This window comes from Rana temporaria, chromosome 1, assembly GCF_905171775.1.
Source record: "Rana temporaria chromosome 1, aRanTem1.1, whole genome shotgun sequence".
In the NCBI taxonomy this organism is placed as follows: domain Eukaryota; kingdom Metazoa; phylum Chordata; class Amphibia; order Anura; family Ranidae; genus Rana; species Rana temporaria.
The window spans coordinates 604,681,190-604,699,488 of NC_053489.1; positions in this window are offsets into that span (position 1 = coordinate 604,681,190).

Here is an 18,299-nt window from a genome sequence, read left to right on the forward strand (position 1 = left end):
ATCCTAGTTTGGATTGAGTGGATCACCCCCTATGGGGTGTTTACTGTAGACTGTTGCCTGTTTCTCAGCTGAGAGATATTCTATTTGGACTGCCTGCAGTTGATGTCTATTGATAACCAGATAGTCGGTAAGCTTTACGTTCAACTTCAGTGAATTCTATGTAGGACTACATAGTACAATGTTTGTCCCAGCGTAATGAAAATAGCAAAACAGGGGATGGTGCTTAGACCCATTCCACCTAAAACTGAAAATAGTTTTGGACAGACAATCTCATTCTAAGGTTACAACATTATTTCAAATGTATTCTGCTTGGCGCAGCTACTTGGCTGCTATTTTTCAAATTGTGTCGGCTTCTCTCTTGTCACTTGCAGCACATCCCTAAACTTTGCAAACTCTCAATCAGTCTTCTATCTTAAGATGTGTCAAATCATTAGTCTCTGTCTGAGAGGAAGGAAGTGATGGATGCTGACAGCGTTGTGGTTTGAATGTGTACCAGTACAGCTATTTAACACCTCTATTTGTCTTCACACAACTTACCAAGTCTGTAGGTAAATAGTCTTTTGTTACTGCTTTCTAAATATAAGAACACTCAAGACAAATTAGCAAATTGGTAACATATTTCAATGTAACTGTAAAGATTCTATAAGTTGCAGAGGATGTTACTGATCATCAGACACAGTGACTTTTAGGGCCCATTCACACGGGCGGACCGTATGTCCGCTTTTTCATCCATCCGTGTAGGGATAAAAAAGGGACATACATTGATCCCAATGAGATTGCGGGTGTCAGCGGATGAATATCCACTGACACCCGATCTCATCCGGGTCCGCAATCCTCCGATTCTGCAGACGGAGGAAAACCCTATTTTTCCATCTGTCTGCGGATCGGATCGGGTAAACACAGACAGACGGTCTGTGTTCATTCAAATCCCCCATAGTGTGCGGGGACCGCCCTGTCATCCGCCGGCTCAGCTGGGATCAACGGAGCGATCCCCGCTGAGCAAGCGGAGCTTCACGTGTGAAAGAGGCCTTAATAACCTTACTGGGAACAAATGGAAACGCTGCTCAATGGCAAGGCTACCATATATGAATTGTACACAATAGGCAGTAGGATGGTACAATGTTACTTTCTAGTGTATTCCCTTGTTAGCAGTCACTGTTGGTTGTTTGGGCTTTCAAACTTAGTGTTTTTGTTTTTGATTTTCTTTTACTGTATTTGGTTTGGATCATGTTCTTAGGATTGTTACTATAATTATAGCTAAGGGTGAGCATTCCATTATATTGCACTTTAATAGGAGGGAATATTTTATTAATCTATCTTGTTTTGAATAGATATATGAACTCTGTCTGAATTTTATTGATTTATGCTAATTGGTAAAATATATTAATCACTTTTCTCACTTTTCTTAAAAGAAATTAGAGAACAGGAATATACAGTACATATGTAATGAACTGGACCTTGTTTTTAGATATATAGTACTGTGCAAAACGTTTTAGGCAGGTGTGTAGAAATGCTGTAAAGTAAGAATGCTTTCAAAAATACTTTTTTTAATTGTTTATGTTTATCAATTTACAAAATGCAAAGTGAGTGAACAGAAGAAAAATCTAAATCAAATCAATATTTGGTGTGACTACCATTTGGCTTCAAACTAGCATCAATTCTTACACTAGTCAGGTTCATTATTAACAAATTATACCAAGCAGGTGCTAATTATCATTAATTTCATATGTGGTTTGAAACACAGTCATTAACAGAAACAGCTGTGTAGGAGGCTTAAAACTGGGTGAGGAACAGTCAAAGTCTGCTGCTAAGGTGAGGTTGTGGAAGACGGTTTTATGTAGCGGTCATACACCATGGAAAGAATGAGCACAGCAACAAGACACAAGGTAGTTATACTGCATCAGCAAGGTCCCTCCCAGGCAAAGAATTTAAAGCAGACTGGGGTTTCAAGGTATGCTGTTCAAGCTCTTTTGAAGAAGTGCAAATAAACAAGCGATGTTCAGGACCATGGATGCAGTGGTCAGCCAAGGAGACTTAATCCAGCAGATGAAAGTCACATGATGCTTACTTCCCTTTGACATTGGAAGATGCCTCGCAGTGCTATCAGGACATAACTGGCAGAAGCCAGTGGGACCCAGGTATACCCATCAACTGTCTGGAGAATTCTGGCCAAAAGTGGTCTTCACAGAAGAATTCTGGCCAAGAAGCCATACCTCCAACATGAAAACAAAGATAAGAGATACAACTATGCATTAAAAAATAAGAATTGGGGTGCAGAAAATAGGAGCAGGTACTCTCGGTTGATGAGTCAAAATGTGAGCTTGAGAGCAGTATAAAAATGAGTGTCTACAGTCAGCAGTGAAAGAATGAGGGAGGTTCCTTCAAGTTTGGGGCTGCATTTCTGCAAATAGATATGGTTAGGTGTCCTCAATGCTGAGAAATACAGGTAGATACTTATCCAACATGCCATACCATCAGGGATGAGTATGATTGACCACAAATGTATTCCTCAGCAGGACAATGACCCCAAACATACAGCCAATGTCATTAAGAACTATCTTCAGCGTAAAGAAGAACAAGGAGTCCTGAAGGCGATGCCACCACAAAGCCCTGATCTAAACATCATTAAGTCTGTCTGGTATAACATAAAGAGACAGAAGGATTTGAGGCAACCTACATGTATAGAAGATGTTTGGGAGCAACCTACCTGCCCAGTTCCTTCAAAAACTGTGTCCAAGTGTACCTAGAACATTTGATGCTGTTTTGAAGGCAAACGGAGGTCACACCGTATATTGATTTGATTTATATTTGTCTTCTGCTCATTTATTTTAATTTTGTTAATTGATAAAAATAAACTATTAACGCTTCTATTTCTGAAAGCATGCTTAATTTACAGCGTTTTTTCACACCTGCCTAAAACTTTTTCACAGTAGCGTATAATATATATACACCTTAGCAGTAGTGTATTTAGGTTTTGTGCTGCCCTAGGCCTGACTAAACTTGTGCACCCCCTAATTTAAATATGACCCACCCCTTCCTGTCAAGGCCACGTCCATTTATGTTTAAGACCCGCCCTGACATTTTCGAGTGGGGACACTAGTCATGAGCATGCTCGGAATCAATGCCCACCAAACACGACATTAGCAGAAGGTGCCCAAAGGGTGGCAATAGAGAGCTGAAAAACCATGTTTGTTGGCCGACAATTGTGTGCCGTTTGTATGCAAGACAAATTCCTGGCCAACGTCCTTCGGACAAAAGTCCTAAGCATTGTCTGCATAAAATCAGATCGCGTCTATGAGGCTTTAGAAGCTATAACCATGCCAATGGTGCAGCAGAAAACATATAGCAAAGTGAGGAAGGTTTGTGGTCCAGGACGATAGGACAGTCAAAATTAGAAGCAACGCCCTCCTCCCCCACAGTTGCGGAATGCTGGCAGCCTGCATACTGGAAGAAGTGCGGCTGCTTTATGGCGGTGCTAGACTAATTTGAATATCACCCCAGTCCGCCCCATAAGACTGGCACTACACTAATGCCCTGTACACACGATCGGTCTATCCGATGAAAACGGTCTGATGGATTTTTTCATCAGATGTCCGATGAAGCTGACTTTCATCAGTCTTGCCTACACACCATCAGTTAAAAAAACGATCGTGTCAGAACGCGGTGCCGTAAAACACAACAACGTGCTGAGAAAAATGAAGTCGACTTGATTCTGAGCAACCGATGGATTTCCCCAGAGACGATCGTTTTTTTCTATCGGTTTTTTAACCATCAGATAATTTTATAACAGGTTCTAAGTTTTTTCACCAATGGGAAAAAAAACGATGGGGCCCACACACGATCGGTTCGTCTGATGAAAATGGTCCATCAGACCGTTTTCATCAGACAAACCGATCGTGTGTACGCGGCATAACAGTGTAGTGCAAGCTGGCGGGGGCTCTTTCCGTTCTGCCCCCCTGCAAAGTGTTGCCCTAGGCCTGGGCTTTGTTGGCCTAGGCCAGGATACAGCGTTGCACCTTAGTACATATTTATAACATATTTATGCACTATTCACTTATGCACAGTGTTTTACTTGCTGCTCTAAGACAGCTCAATATCTGACACATCCTGGGAGGTGGGGAAATATTGCCTGTCTCTTTGTCTTTGACATTTATAGAGAAGTTTTTTAGAAATGTGTACCCCAGACATACTCCTGACTAGGGATGAGCTCCCTGTTCGGTCCAAACATAGGTTCAGAACAAACGTTCCTTGTGTCTCTAGTAACCAGTGATGTTAACCATCCCCATCTATTTGCTGGCTAGGAATCCTTGAAACCAAAGGTCAGGAATAGTGACTGGCATAATTGCCCTAATTGCCCAAATATAGCCACATGGCCATATTTGGTAATGACATCACCAGGTATTCCCCGCTCCCTTTGTTTACATTTCAGGCGACAGAACAGGGAGCTGTCATTTGCAGTGAGTGAATAATGGGATCAGACATGTTGAAATCTGCAAGCATTTTTTATCACGATTGACAAGGATCTGCATCACTGGACAAGAAGATTGATAATACATTTACATCATGAAACTTTTTTTGGGGAGAGACGAGATTATTATTTATTTATTTTTCTCAAAAAAGGATGTTTATTGAATAGTATAACAATGCATGGTTACAAATATTACAGCTGTTTCATTTCTCAGTCTCTTTAGTACATCCATGCATAAGCGTAAAATAATAAAATAACAAGAAAAACAAGCCACACATAAACTTCCGGAATGCTACATTCTCCGCCCACTAAACCAGCTCATTTTACATCTAAAGCAATGTATGAATGTCAGCAAGCTCCCACACTCCTGGACCCACTCCATTGTACATGAGGGTGCTATGCCCTGCCCTCTCCCCCTTTTACAGAGTGCCTCAGATCCAGTCTTAAGTCCTCGCCCCTGACCCCTTACATTAGTAACCTGTCCAGCACCAGCTCAAGTGGAGCTAAGCCTGGGGAATTTAACCAGGGGGCCCACAACTTTTCAAACCTGTCCCACCTTTTCCTGTGTTGATATATGTATTTCTCTGCCTGGAGAGTGGATCCCATCTGGGCTATCCACTCTCCCAACCTTGGGGGCTCTGCGTCCTTCCAGTGCCTTAGGATTAGTTTGCGGGCCTGGAAGAGGGCCCTGCCAACCACCTTTTTATGGTTATCCTCCAGTGGGATGTCCTCTATGATACCCAGTATACATACTTTAGGGGTTTGTGGTATTTGAATCATGAATACCCCTTTTAGTGTTGTGAGAACCCCCGTCCAGTATAGATGCAGCTTGGGACACCGCCACATCAAATGGATGAGGTCACCATGGTCCCTAGCACATCTAGGACAGTTGTCATCCTCAGTCAGCCCCATCCTATGCAATCTGGCCGGGGTAAAATGTACCCGCAGAACAATGTATAGTTGTGACAAACGGTGTGCTACGTTGAGCGAGGCCCCCTGTATAGCTAGTAATGCTTCTTCCCACTGTTCCTCCTCAAAAACACCCACATCCCTTTCCCAGGAGTCCACCACCCTAGAGGGAAGGGCCGGCAATAAAGTTGTCAGTAGCATGGCATATGAGCTTGAAATGAAGCCCCTAAAGCTAGTTATCCCAGTCATAAAGTGGAAGATCGGGGCGGGGGACAATATCCAAGGGTTGTTTCCAGCCTGGGCCCTGATGGCATGCCTCAACTGCAAGTAGGAAAAATACATTGTCTGAGGAAGATCAAACTTCTCTCGGAGCTCCGCGAAGGAAAGCAGACGGCCCCCAGAGAAGATATGCACCAAGTGTGTAACCCCATACCTCCTCCACTGCTCACCACAGGTCAGAGACAGAAGTTCCTCGTAGTATCGGTTGTTCCAAATTGGGCTGTGACCTGTAAACCCCTCTATGTTCTGTAATTGGCGGGTTTTATTCCAGACTTTCTGCATTAATGCATATGTAGGGAAAAGTTTATTGGACTTAGCGCATTGCAACGACTCGAGACCAGTTACCATATTATCCATGTCCGTCATGTAATTTACTATGTCGACCACCGGGGACGAGATTATTTTTTAACCACTTGCCGACCGCTGCACGATGATGTACACCGGCAGAATGGGACGGGTGCGCAAATGGGCGTACATGTACGTCCCTCTGTCAGGAGCGTGCTCGCGGGACCCGCAGATTAGATGTCTACCGATGGCCCTCGATCGTGGCATGGAGAGGCAGAATGGGGAGATGGCTATGTAAAGAAGGCAATTCCCTGTTCTGCCTAGTGACATGACAGGGATCTACTGTTTCCTGTCGTGGGGAGCAGTGATCTTTGTCTTGTCCTAGTGAGCCCATCACCCCTACAGTTAGAAAACAGTGAGGGAACACACTTAACCCCTTGATCGCCCCCCAGTGTTTAACCCCTTCCCTGCCAGTGACATTTATACAGTAATCAGTGGCTATTTTTAGCTCTGATCACTGTATAAATGTCGATGGTCCCAAAATAGTGTCAAAAGTGTTTGATCTGTCACAGTCCCGATAAAAATCTGATAGCTGATAACCGTCATTGCTAGTAAAAAATAAATAATAATAAAAATGCCATAAATCTTTTACCTATTTTGTAGACGCTATAACTTTTGCACAAACCAATCAACATACGCTTATTGTGATTTTTTTTACCCAAAATATGTAGAAGAATACATATCGGCCTAAACTGATGAAGACATTTATATATATATATATATATGTTTTTGGGGATATTTATTATAACAAAAAGTAAAAAATGTTGCTTTTTTTTCCGAAATCGTCTGTCTTTTATTGTTTATAGCGCAAAACATTAAAACCACAGAGGTGATCAAATACCACCAAAAGAAAGCTCCATTTGTGGGAAATTGTCAGTTAAAGCGACGCAGTGCCATATCGCAAAAATGCTCTGGTCATTAAGGAGGTAAAATCTTTTTGTGAATGAGTATAGGCATTATGTAACTTATGCATTTACATGGGCAGGGGGCTGGTATTTGGGAATTTTTTTTATTGTTAAAGGGGGCTTCCAGATTCAAGTAAGTCCCCCACCTGCAGACCCCCAAAACCACCAGCTGGGGATGTGGGGAAGAGACACTTGTCAAGGTGCTTTGCCAGCTGGGTCCCAATACCAGATCCTATATCAGATCCTAGGATAATGCCATTTGCTTGAAAATCTCTTGCCAATTGGCCTAAAAAATGGCCATTACCATTTTAACATTCTGTTCTCATTGAATTGAATAAGGGTTGGATTCTGCAGCTGAACGTCAGTAATGTTTGGCAAGCCTGCTTTAAAGGAGTTGTAAAGGAAAACATTTTTTTTGCTGAAATGACTGTTTACAGGGTATAGAGACATAGGGCCAGATTCTCAAAGAGATACGATGGTGTATCTCCTGATACACCGTCGTATCTCTGAGTTAGGCCGGTCGTATCTATGCGACTGATTCATAGAATCAGTTACGCATAGATATGCCTAAGATCCGACAGGTGTAACTGTGTTACACCGTCGGATCTTAACTGCAATTTAAAAATGGCCGCTGGGGGCGTTCTCGCTGATTTACGCCGAGAATATGTAAATCAGCGAGATACGCGAATTCACGAACGTACGCGGGCCCGACGCAGTGTTTTTACGACATTTACGTAAGGGTTTTCCCGGCGCATAGTTACCCCTGCTTCTATGAGGCGCAGCCAATGTTAAGTATGGCTGTCGTTCCCGCATCAATTTTTTTTTTACGTCGTTTGCGTACGTCGATTCACAAAACCGCAATGCACGCCAGGAAAATTCGCGGACGGCGCATTCGCATTTAAATCGGCGCGGGGACGCGCCTGATTTAAATACTACACTCCCCCTAGCCGCGGAATTTGAATTCCGCTGGGGGATTTAAGATCCGCCGCCGCAAGTTTGGAGGTAAGTGTTTTGTGAATTACCCATTTGCCTCTAAAACTTGCGGCGGCAGATCTTAAATCAGATAGATTACGCGGATCTAAAGATCCGCTGATCTATCTGAATCTGGCCCATTATAGTTAACTTATTCCTTTTAAAAATGATTAAAAATAGATAAAAATCAATCATATAATGTACCTACAGTTTCAGTTTAGTTTTTGCATGCTGTTTCCTGCTTATGTGATGTACAGAGACTCAGAGCCAATACAGGGCAGTGATGGTTTGTAAAATTAAACTGATTGGTGTTGAGGGGTTTTAGACACACAGTAATCACACCTCCTTGATTAGTGACCACAGAGAGAAAGCTCCCATGACTTTTTTCATCAGGAAACAGACAACCATGAAGTGTTTAGAACAGAGAAGGATTACAGCAACATCAGAGCAAAAACGAACAATGAGGACATGAAACCAGGACTGCAGTAAGGTAAAGGAAGCTATTTAGCTAAAAAAAAAAATCCTTTAGTGACCCTTTAAACTGAACCCAGGTATGTTTAGGTCCTCCTTACTACTGGCCATTTTATTATTTACACATTGCTGTATGCTACAGAATCCTGAATGCTGCACTCAATAAACTGTTCACAGGAGGACACAATCCTGACTGCCAGAGAAATAACAGTCTAAAAAAAAAAGATTTTTACAAAATGTTTATTACATTGTATTACTGTAGCTATATACACTCAATATCTATTTTACGTAATACACAATGGTACTGTTTCATTTATATTTTAGGAATATGAATGTACAGGAAATAAACAAATGTCAGAAACAATTTTACGTCGCACACACACAAATTCACATTGAATATACGTTAGTATTGCATTAAAGTGGGAAATCCATTTGAAACTATATATGTTACTGTAAACTGAACTATAAAATCAATAGTGAACAGCAAAATGAATTTTCATCTCATACATAATTAAAATCATGTCCATATTTTTATGCAAGTGCCAAACAATTTACTGCCTATTTAAATATTTCCTTATATAATATCTAATCATTATTTATGCATACATTGCTGGATTTATTTATGTTATTTCTAGAAAATGTATTTTCGTTAATATATGAGGTCCTTTCTTTACACAATTTTTCCAGCTAAATTGTATTTTGCATCTGCTGCATATGCATGGTTTTTTAGTATCAGTGTAATTATAGAGCGCATAAAATGCTGTTGATGAGTGCATTTTTTTCATAATTGCTTAATTTTTAAGAGACTGCATATCAGTATGATTTTATTACGACAATTTAACATGATATTAAATTACTGTTTTACTCAACATCTCCTTTGGCACACATGAAACTATCTTCTGGCCCATACATCTGACAGTTGATTATGACTATGGCCAAACTGAAGCTTGTTCAACAGATTTGCTGGCAACATGAAATGTGAAGGTGTGGCTATAAACAAGCTTGAAGATTACAATGTGCTAGTATCTCATTTGTTAGTATTTCTTAGTATTGTGTGATTCAGAAGTTTGTAATAAATTATACTGATATTAAAGCCACCTGTTTTAAAATGTGTAGTCAGTTAACAATACATTGACATGTTTCCATTTGTTGTAATAGAACTAATAAACATTTGTAGTCACTAGTGGGGACCCCCATATACTGTATATACTATATGATGAAAAAGCTTCTGGAAACAACCAATACAAGGTTTTCCTGGTGGCCTATGGCACAGATTGCTCCCAATAGGGGTGCCAGGGTGATTAGGCAACTTGCGTCCGGCAGACCGTGTTTCACAGTGTGTACATTTTAATTGTTCATGATTTAAGTTCTCCTTTATCTCTATCAAATATAAAGTTGATTGCTCATGTTTTGCTCACTTTGTGTCTCTGATTTATACCCTGCTACACCCCATGCATGGGTGACACTTTACCGCAATGTTACTCTTTATTCAACAATAAAGCTCTTTGGAAAACTGAAAAAGCTTATGGACATTTAGTAATCACATTTACATGAGTTTTCCTGGACATCTCATTCTGAAACAATGGGCATTAAAATTGGGTTCCCCCTTCCTTTATGGTAAAAAGAAAAAATGTATCTCGCGCCAAATGTGCAATTAAACAAAGAATTAAACTAAATATGAGCGGCACCTTAAAAAAACTGTGGATACTACTGCTGCAAAGTGGATTAAAAAAACGGGTGAGTGCGCTAATAACTATTAAATAAAAATTATAACTATAATCAAAAATTAATTATTAAATAAATGAACAGCAAATGAAAGACCAGCCTACCTAATATAACCTAAATATCTAAAAAAAAACACGTTAACATCTAGTCCCCATCGTGACAGGTGCCTAATAGATAAACTTGATAATTAGTGATCGGTTCGTTTGATACGTCTTCAGGAAGTCACACTTCCTGAAGACGTGTCAGACGAAACGGACGTAGAGGCATCATCTGGTCACGTGCCGAGGTCACCTCCGGTTCTCTTTGGCTCACAGCAGTGCAGGGTGGAACGCACGCCAGCGCACATGAGTCAAGACCTTCTCCAACAATTTGTTTCTATGCCATCCAGCCTCAGTGCCGGGCCTTGGGCACTCCTAAAGTAATCAGCCATTTGGCTTTTTATTTGAACATTTTTAAGTTTAATAAACGGGATTACACTATTTCGGACCTTATCTTCCTATTTGCATATGCTGTTCTGAGTCTCCATGGGTTAAGAGGCTGTTCCATCATCTGCTTATTTCATCTATTAATAGCAAAGGCCAACTTGCTATGAAGCACATTTGACCACTTTTTTCAGTAAAAGGGTCAACTACTTGTGGTAAGCTGCCATCTTTTGAGCACTTTTGTGGGTGTCCTTATTAGAGTCGGTGAAGGTGGACCATTAACAGCTTTTATCACTGGATATTATTTCACTGGATGTTCGTGGCAATTGTTGTGGATCTTGCAGTACACTACAGTTCTATGGACTCATAGCAGCACATGAATCTATTGAATTTATGTTATTGTGATTATTTATGGAATATCGTTATTATATTCATTTATTTTTCACTTAATGATCACTATTTATCAAGTTTATCTATTAGGCACCTGTCACGATGGGGACTAGATGTTAACATGTTGTTTTTTTTTTTTATATTTAGGTTATATTAGTTAGGCTGGTGTTTCACTTGCTGTTCATTTATTTATTAATTTATTTTTGATTATAGTTATTATTTTTATTTAATAGCTATTAGCGCACTCACCCGGTTTTTTAATTCCCCCTTCCTTTGCAGCTCTAAACAGCCTCAACTTTTCTGGGAAGGCTTTCCATAAGATTTTTTAATATGTCTGTGGAAATGTGTACCCATTCAACCAAAAGAGCTAACAATTAGCTTTCCAATTCATCCCAAGGGTGCTCAGTAGGATAAGGGTCAGGGCTGTATGTATGTCACTCGAGTTCCTCCACACCAGTGATGAGTGAATGGAGCAAAGTTCACTGGATGATTGCCAAACAATGAAACACTATAACGATTATGGGAGATGAATCTGGCAACTTTGTGTTACCTTTTTCAAGGCCAATTTGCAAGATTTTGATTAAAAGGGCATGGGTAACTGTGGGGAGCATGTACACAAAGAGGGACCTATAACCAATTCAGACATTTAAAAATAAATACTGTGCAGCGGGGAGCATGTCTTTAATTAAAGCCTAAAGGGTGACTTTTGAAATGCACAATTACTTTAACTAACATGCTCAGGTGATGCTTATAACTTGCACAAGACGTGGCGGACTTGTACAATGCACTTTGTGCAGGTGATATTTATAAAGAAAAAAAACATTAGCTTTTGAATGACATTTTCCATGCAGATTCATGTTGTTGATTCATCACTGGTAAGGGTCAGTTATGGATTTGGAGGTGCACCCAAGGCAAAAAAAAAAAAGCTGGGTCTGGCATACACAAAATTCACACTAGACCCTTATCCAAGTATGCAGCATGACCGGGCAGGTAATATGACGAACCAGGTCACATGCCTCCAGCATGGGGAGGGTACTTCATGGACTTCATCCCCAGATCCCTAACCCAAAAGATTTATTGGAATTTGAAAGCCCCATTTAAAGTAAGGGGGCAACCAGTTATCCACCTCTATCTAATTTAATCAGTAATGTGTACATAGTACCCCTTGTTACTCATTCAGAGAAGAAAAAATAATTGAAACATAATTAGACATAGACATAGACGCTGTAAAAAAGCTTTTTATTAAAAAAAATACATGCCCCACATTGAAAAATCCATCATCAGTCATATCATGTGAGCAACTACATCAGCCAGCATCCTGGGAAACTTTGCTGGCCAGCAAAATGTAATTTGCAACAGAAGTATGCAACCCTTTCTCATTCACCAGGGGGGACAAGGTGGGCAGATTTCTTGAGGCTCTTTATTCTATAAATTATGTCACCTGGAATTCCTGGCAGTATGTTTACAGCTTGGGATTGGTCATTTAGCAATGGGAGTGTGGCGTGTAAAGAACGTCAGGTGACAGGTCATTGTGATTAATGATGGATTTCATTGCTGGATCCCTGAAGAATGTGGATTGCTTTGCTGGACAACGTCTTTGACATAGATTTATTTAAAACATTTATTTAAGTAATTATGTCTTTTATTTTACTTAAATTCTTTTTTTCATGGTGTGGTGTGAATATTTGGGGACCGCTTATTATAAAGGGGGATTCCTCGGTATACCCTGTATTACCCCTACCTCCTTAGGGCACGGGGGTGGGGAGGAGGTCCTTGTCTCTCAAAACTGGTCAGATCAACTGGCTTAAGGCCAAGACAGAAGGGCGTGCTGCTAATTATTTCTAATGCCTTGTACACACAATCAGAATTTCCGATGGAAAAAGTCAGGCAGACTTTTTCCATAGGAAATTCCGACCGTGTGTATGCCCCATCAGAGAAATTGAATCGGAAATTTAAATATACATGTTCTATTTTACTCCAATGGAATTCCGTCGAAAATTAAGATGTGCTTTTGGCCAGGCAAAAGCCTGATCATGTGTACAAGGCATAAGTATATTTTTAGAAGAAGAAAACCCAGAGAAATGGTTTCTTTGCTGTAATGGTGGTAAGACTTTTAAATTAGCAGCAGCATGATTAGGGTTTTATGCTGCCTTTACCTGGATCAACTTTAAAAGGACAGCATTACACTTATTCCGCGTACACACGGTCGTTTTTTGTGATGAAATAAAACAACGTTTTTGTAACTTCATCATAAAAAACGACATTGCCCACACACCATAATTTTCTGAAAATGCTCTAGCAAAGCGCGGTTATGTACAACACGTACGACGGCACTCTGTTCCATTCAAGCTCCCATCTCATAACTTGCTTCTGAGCAAGCCCACACACGCCCACACACGTTAATTTTTTATGACACAAAAAACGACATTTTGAAAAACGACATAAAAAATTGAAGCATGTTCGAATTTTTTTTTGGTCGTTTTTTAGAAGACAAAAAACTATGTGAAGCCCACACACGATCATTTTAAATGACGTTTTTAAAAACTTTGTTTTATTTCATCACAAAAAACGACCGTGTGTACGCGGCATTAGGCCAAACATGATGTAGTTTCTCTATTTCAATTAACCTTACTATTCAATGTTACTATGCTACATTAGGTTGAGACAAACAACTCAAAGTACTTTGTCTCGGAGCTGTAACAGAACTAAGGCAATTAATATATGAAGGACCAAGGGGAGATGAAAAAAGAATATCCCTTTAAGGCACTCCATCAATAAGGGGGTTGGGCTGCTTCATAATATACCCTTCGCCCTGGTGAAATAATGACTATAGTTAAATTCCACAAGGTTGTAAGACAAAATAAGAAATAACTGACTTTTAGAGGAGGGCATGTAAACATCAGTAAGCTAATCTTGTCCTAAGGTGATAAACCCTTTTAGTTTTCATTACACACCAAGTGCTGTTTAGAAATTCAAACATTTTAGACTTTTTTTGTGATGTCAGATTCTGTGACACGGAACACAATTTGTCATCTGGAGCAAATGTTTGTCTTTTTTTTTTTTTTAAAGTGCTTTCGACAAACTGCTGAAGAGCACATGTGTACGTAAATGGTGTTAATAACACAATGTCACATTGCCTTTTTATTTTTCGCTGTTATTCTGGCAGTGAAATTAAACACACAGAGCAACTGCTGCTGGTGCTCTGCCAAAATCAGGTGCAACAAAATGAATGTGATTTGATTTGGCGAGCCATTCTATATTTACTGCTACATTCTTCTGAGACAATAGTGTGAAACAATACAAAGCGTTATTTAGCCAGAAAAGCTCAGGATTCAATACTGCAATCATGCATTTATTCACTATCTGAAGTTCTGTTTGTTACAGGAATCCCTAATTCTTGTGTTTGTTCCATTCGTATCTTATCAATAAGTGGTGTATTGTCTGCTCACTGCCAGTCCATGGGTACTTAACCCATATAGTCAGCAGGCACATGGTGCAGCAGCAGGAAACTAGCATCGGCGGACACATCAGGCAGCGGCGGGGATCGGGCAGTGGCGGTCACATGGGGCATCGGCAGACATCAGTTATTATTATAGCAAAAATTTTAAAATATTGCTTTTTTTAAAAAAAATTGTTGCTCTTTTTTTATTTATAGCGCAAAAAATAAAAACCACAGAGGTAATAAAATACCACCAAAAGAAATCTCCATTTGTGTGAAAAAGGATGTCAATTTTGTTTGTGTACAATGTTGCACGGTCGCACAATTGTCAGTTAAAGCGATGCAGTGCAGTATCACAAAAAATGGTCTGGTCATTAAGGGGGCAAATATTTCAGGGCTGAAGTGGTTAACAGTTCAAAAGTGAGCAAATAAGAAAAATTCATTATTATTTTTTACATACTTTTTAAAAGGAAACATTCATGGTTTAAAATGTTCACTTTTTAAAACTGCTAAAGTGATTGTAAAGGCACAATTTTATTTTATTAAAATAATAAACATGATATACTTACCTGCTTTGTGCAATGGTTTTACACAGAGCAGCCCAGATCCTCTTCTTCTTAGGTCCCCTGCTGGCACAACTGGCTCCTCCCCTCCACTGAGTGCCTCTATAGCAAGTGACTTGCTATGGGGGCACTCATGCTTGCTCGCTCCTGAGCTGGCTCTGTGTGTTGCCCCACACTCCCTCCTCACTGGTTGTTATTGACAGCAGCAGAAGCCGGAGAGCAGGAGAGAGAGAGCCTCGGCTTTTGTGCACATCACTGGATCAAGATCAGGCTCAGGTAAGAATAAGGGGGGGGGGGGTTATTTTTTTACCTTAAAGTATAAAATGCATTAAGATAAAAAAATAAAACCTTCTACCTTTACAACCACTTAAATTAATTTTTTTTGTAATATCAAAAGAGTTATATATATCAAAGCTTGGGTGGTACATTGTATGTTTATGCATTTTAAACCAATCTGCCCCTAAAGTATCCCTTACAAGTTATTAGGTGCGCTGTGTAAATGGTAATGCATAACGAATATGAGTGGGATTCCCTAATTTGGCTACAAAGGTGGAAATATGCTTTAAAGTGTTTGTAAAGGCAGAAAGTTTTTTTTATCTTAATGCATTCTATGCATAAAGATAATAAACCTTCTGTGTGCAGCAACCCCCCTCAGCCCCCCTCATACTTACCTGAGGTCCATCTAGATCCAGTGATGCTACAGGAGTGTCTTGACTGCCCAGGACTCCCCTCCTCATTGGCTGAGATAGCAGTGTGGCGCCATTGGCTCCCACTGCTATCAATCCAAGTCAATCAGCTAATGAGGAGAGAAAGGGGCGGGGCTGGGTCACAGCTCAATGTCTGAATGGACATCTTGTGTGCCCCCATAGCAAGCTGCTTGCTGTGGGGGCACTCAACAGGAGGGAGGGGCCAGGAGCACCAAAGAGGGACCGAAGAAGAGGAGGGTCCGGGCTGCTCTGTGCAAAACCACTACACAGAGCAGGTTAGTATAACATGTTTATTATTTTTAACTAAAAAAAAACATGAGACTTTAGTAACACTTTAAATTTGCTTTGAGACTTTTTTGTTTGATTGCAACCTCTGACTAAGCCATCTGAAAAGGGCTGATATACTGCTCTGATGAATGATGAGTTTGTAAACCACCAGCTTTTTTTTTTAGCACAGCTGAAAAGTACTAACAACATGAAATGGAAACTGGTGGTTTACCTCCTGGTTGGGAAAAAAGACTACATAATATTTTTAGGCAAATAGTTTCTTATTTCTCCATATTTTCACAATATAATCTCTTAACTTTAGGGTCAGTTTTAAACAAACTTTCAAAAGTAGTATGGTCATGACAAGATCAATTTGTAACTGTAGAAAATTATTGGGCAAGTAGTCTTTTTTTATTTTTTATTTCAGCACACAAAGTGAGAGTTTATGTAACATTAAAAAAAATATGAGTATGTACAATATCAGTGACTATGTGCAATAACAGTGCTCCCCTGCAGTTAATCACAGTGATTGCCTACTTGCTTTGGCACTCTTATGCACAGCAGGTAGCACTACATCCTGATTACAGATATATGGTGTGACAACCAGAGTAGTGTTCCTCCAGAAAGAAGAATTCAAGTATACTCAAACATTGTAAGCAAGTATATTATGAGGAATATAACCTATGGATGGTCAACTAGTAGGGGTTAGATCCAAAAAATTGCCTTCATTAAAGTAAAAACATAAAGAGCAAAACATGTACAAGCAGGAGAGGGAACGCTAATGCATTTCACACATAAACTGTGCTGTCATGGATATGCAGTAATGTTTGTCTGTCAGCTTACTTCTCCATGTGTTCTGCTTAAGAGGCCAGCCACTCTCACCGGGCTGCTTAAGTAATCTCTCCTCAAAGCATGGCCCCACTCCAGGGAACTCTATATTAACCTGTGCACTGCAAGACAGCCATGCTGATCAATATGTGTTTGGCTTTCGTGTGCAACTTGCTGTGTCTTCTACGTCTGATTCCAGTTACCGATCTTTGTTTGTTCTTGACTATCCTTACCTGCTTGTTACCCCAACCGTTGTCGCAGTCTGCTGCTTCCTTCCTCTCTCTCCTGTAGCCTACCTTGAGCGTGAGCTGGGTGACCCTGGGGGCCATGACCTGGAGCCAGTTGCAGCACAGTCCATCCTCACCACTAGAGGCTCTGGTGAACACCTGCTGGCTCTTAGATTCCGCACCCTGGGGAATCTATGCTCTAGCTCCCAGTGGGATCCGTGTTTGTGCTCCAGTGGTCCTGCCTTCCTAAACCTCCCAGAGTTCCAGTCAGTCGTAGGGTCCACTAACTTAGAGGTGTACTCCTGACTCCAACGGTGTGCATCTGTCTCAGGTGACCTGACATGTGCTTTATCAAAACTAAAAAAAATTGTGTTTTGATAAAGCACAGTTTATGTGTGAAACACATTGGCCTTCCCTCCCTTGCTTGTACATGTTGCACTCTTTATGATTTTACTTTAATAAAGGCATTTTTTGGGGATCTAAGTTTAAGAGCGCAGCCATCCAGACTTCTTTCTCTTTTGATTGCAGTAGCTGTGACTGGGGGAGCACCCCGCACAAGGAGATCATGCCAACTCGCCTTGAGAGCGTGAGTATGTGTTAGTAGACATTAGAACTGAAGCTCTAGCTTGGAGAAGCTGCAAAATATCTTCAACATTGCAGACAAAGTCCAAGTTAAATTATGAATAACCTCTACTAGCTATACAATGACCTGGCTGTATGAGAACCTCCACAGATAATATAAATAATCTATTAACAACTAAAGCAGACTGTCTGGAGACATTTGCTGGTTCAAAAAAAAAAAAACACAGCTGACACTATGCCAGTGTATATGTCGGTCTGTCTGACAGAAGCCGGCCGTTCGGCGGTTTTCTGTTGGACGTGTATGCTGGAAAACTAGCAGCTGACCGATGGCAAAGAGCGCTGATCAGAGTGTTCTGGTCGGGGGCGTCCCTCAGCCCGTCAGCGGGGGAGATTGCTGAACTAACCTCACATGATTAGTACAGTGTCTGGGTTGAACAAAAAAACAATAGTGTTTATCTGGCTTAAAGAGCATATTTGTCAGGATAAACCTATTGAAGTGTTAGGGTATACATTTTCTCTTTTTATAAAGTGTTTTTAGTTTCTAAAAATGTATTAAAGAGATTGCTTGCAAAGCTCCACACTGTGTGAAGTGTCATTGTATCTTGCACTGTGAGTAGGAGATAGCGTAACTTTTGGCTCCTCTATCAAGCAGTGAAGTCCCAGTCTGGTTGGCAAAAGTTACCGTACTTAACTGGTTTAAAATTTCACCATGAAATTGAAGGGCCAAGAACCAGTTGTCTGCAAGCTGTTGGTGGTATGGACTAAAAATGTTTTAATGGAATTAATAATATAGTGTCAGT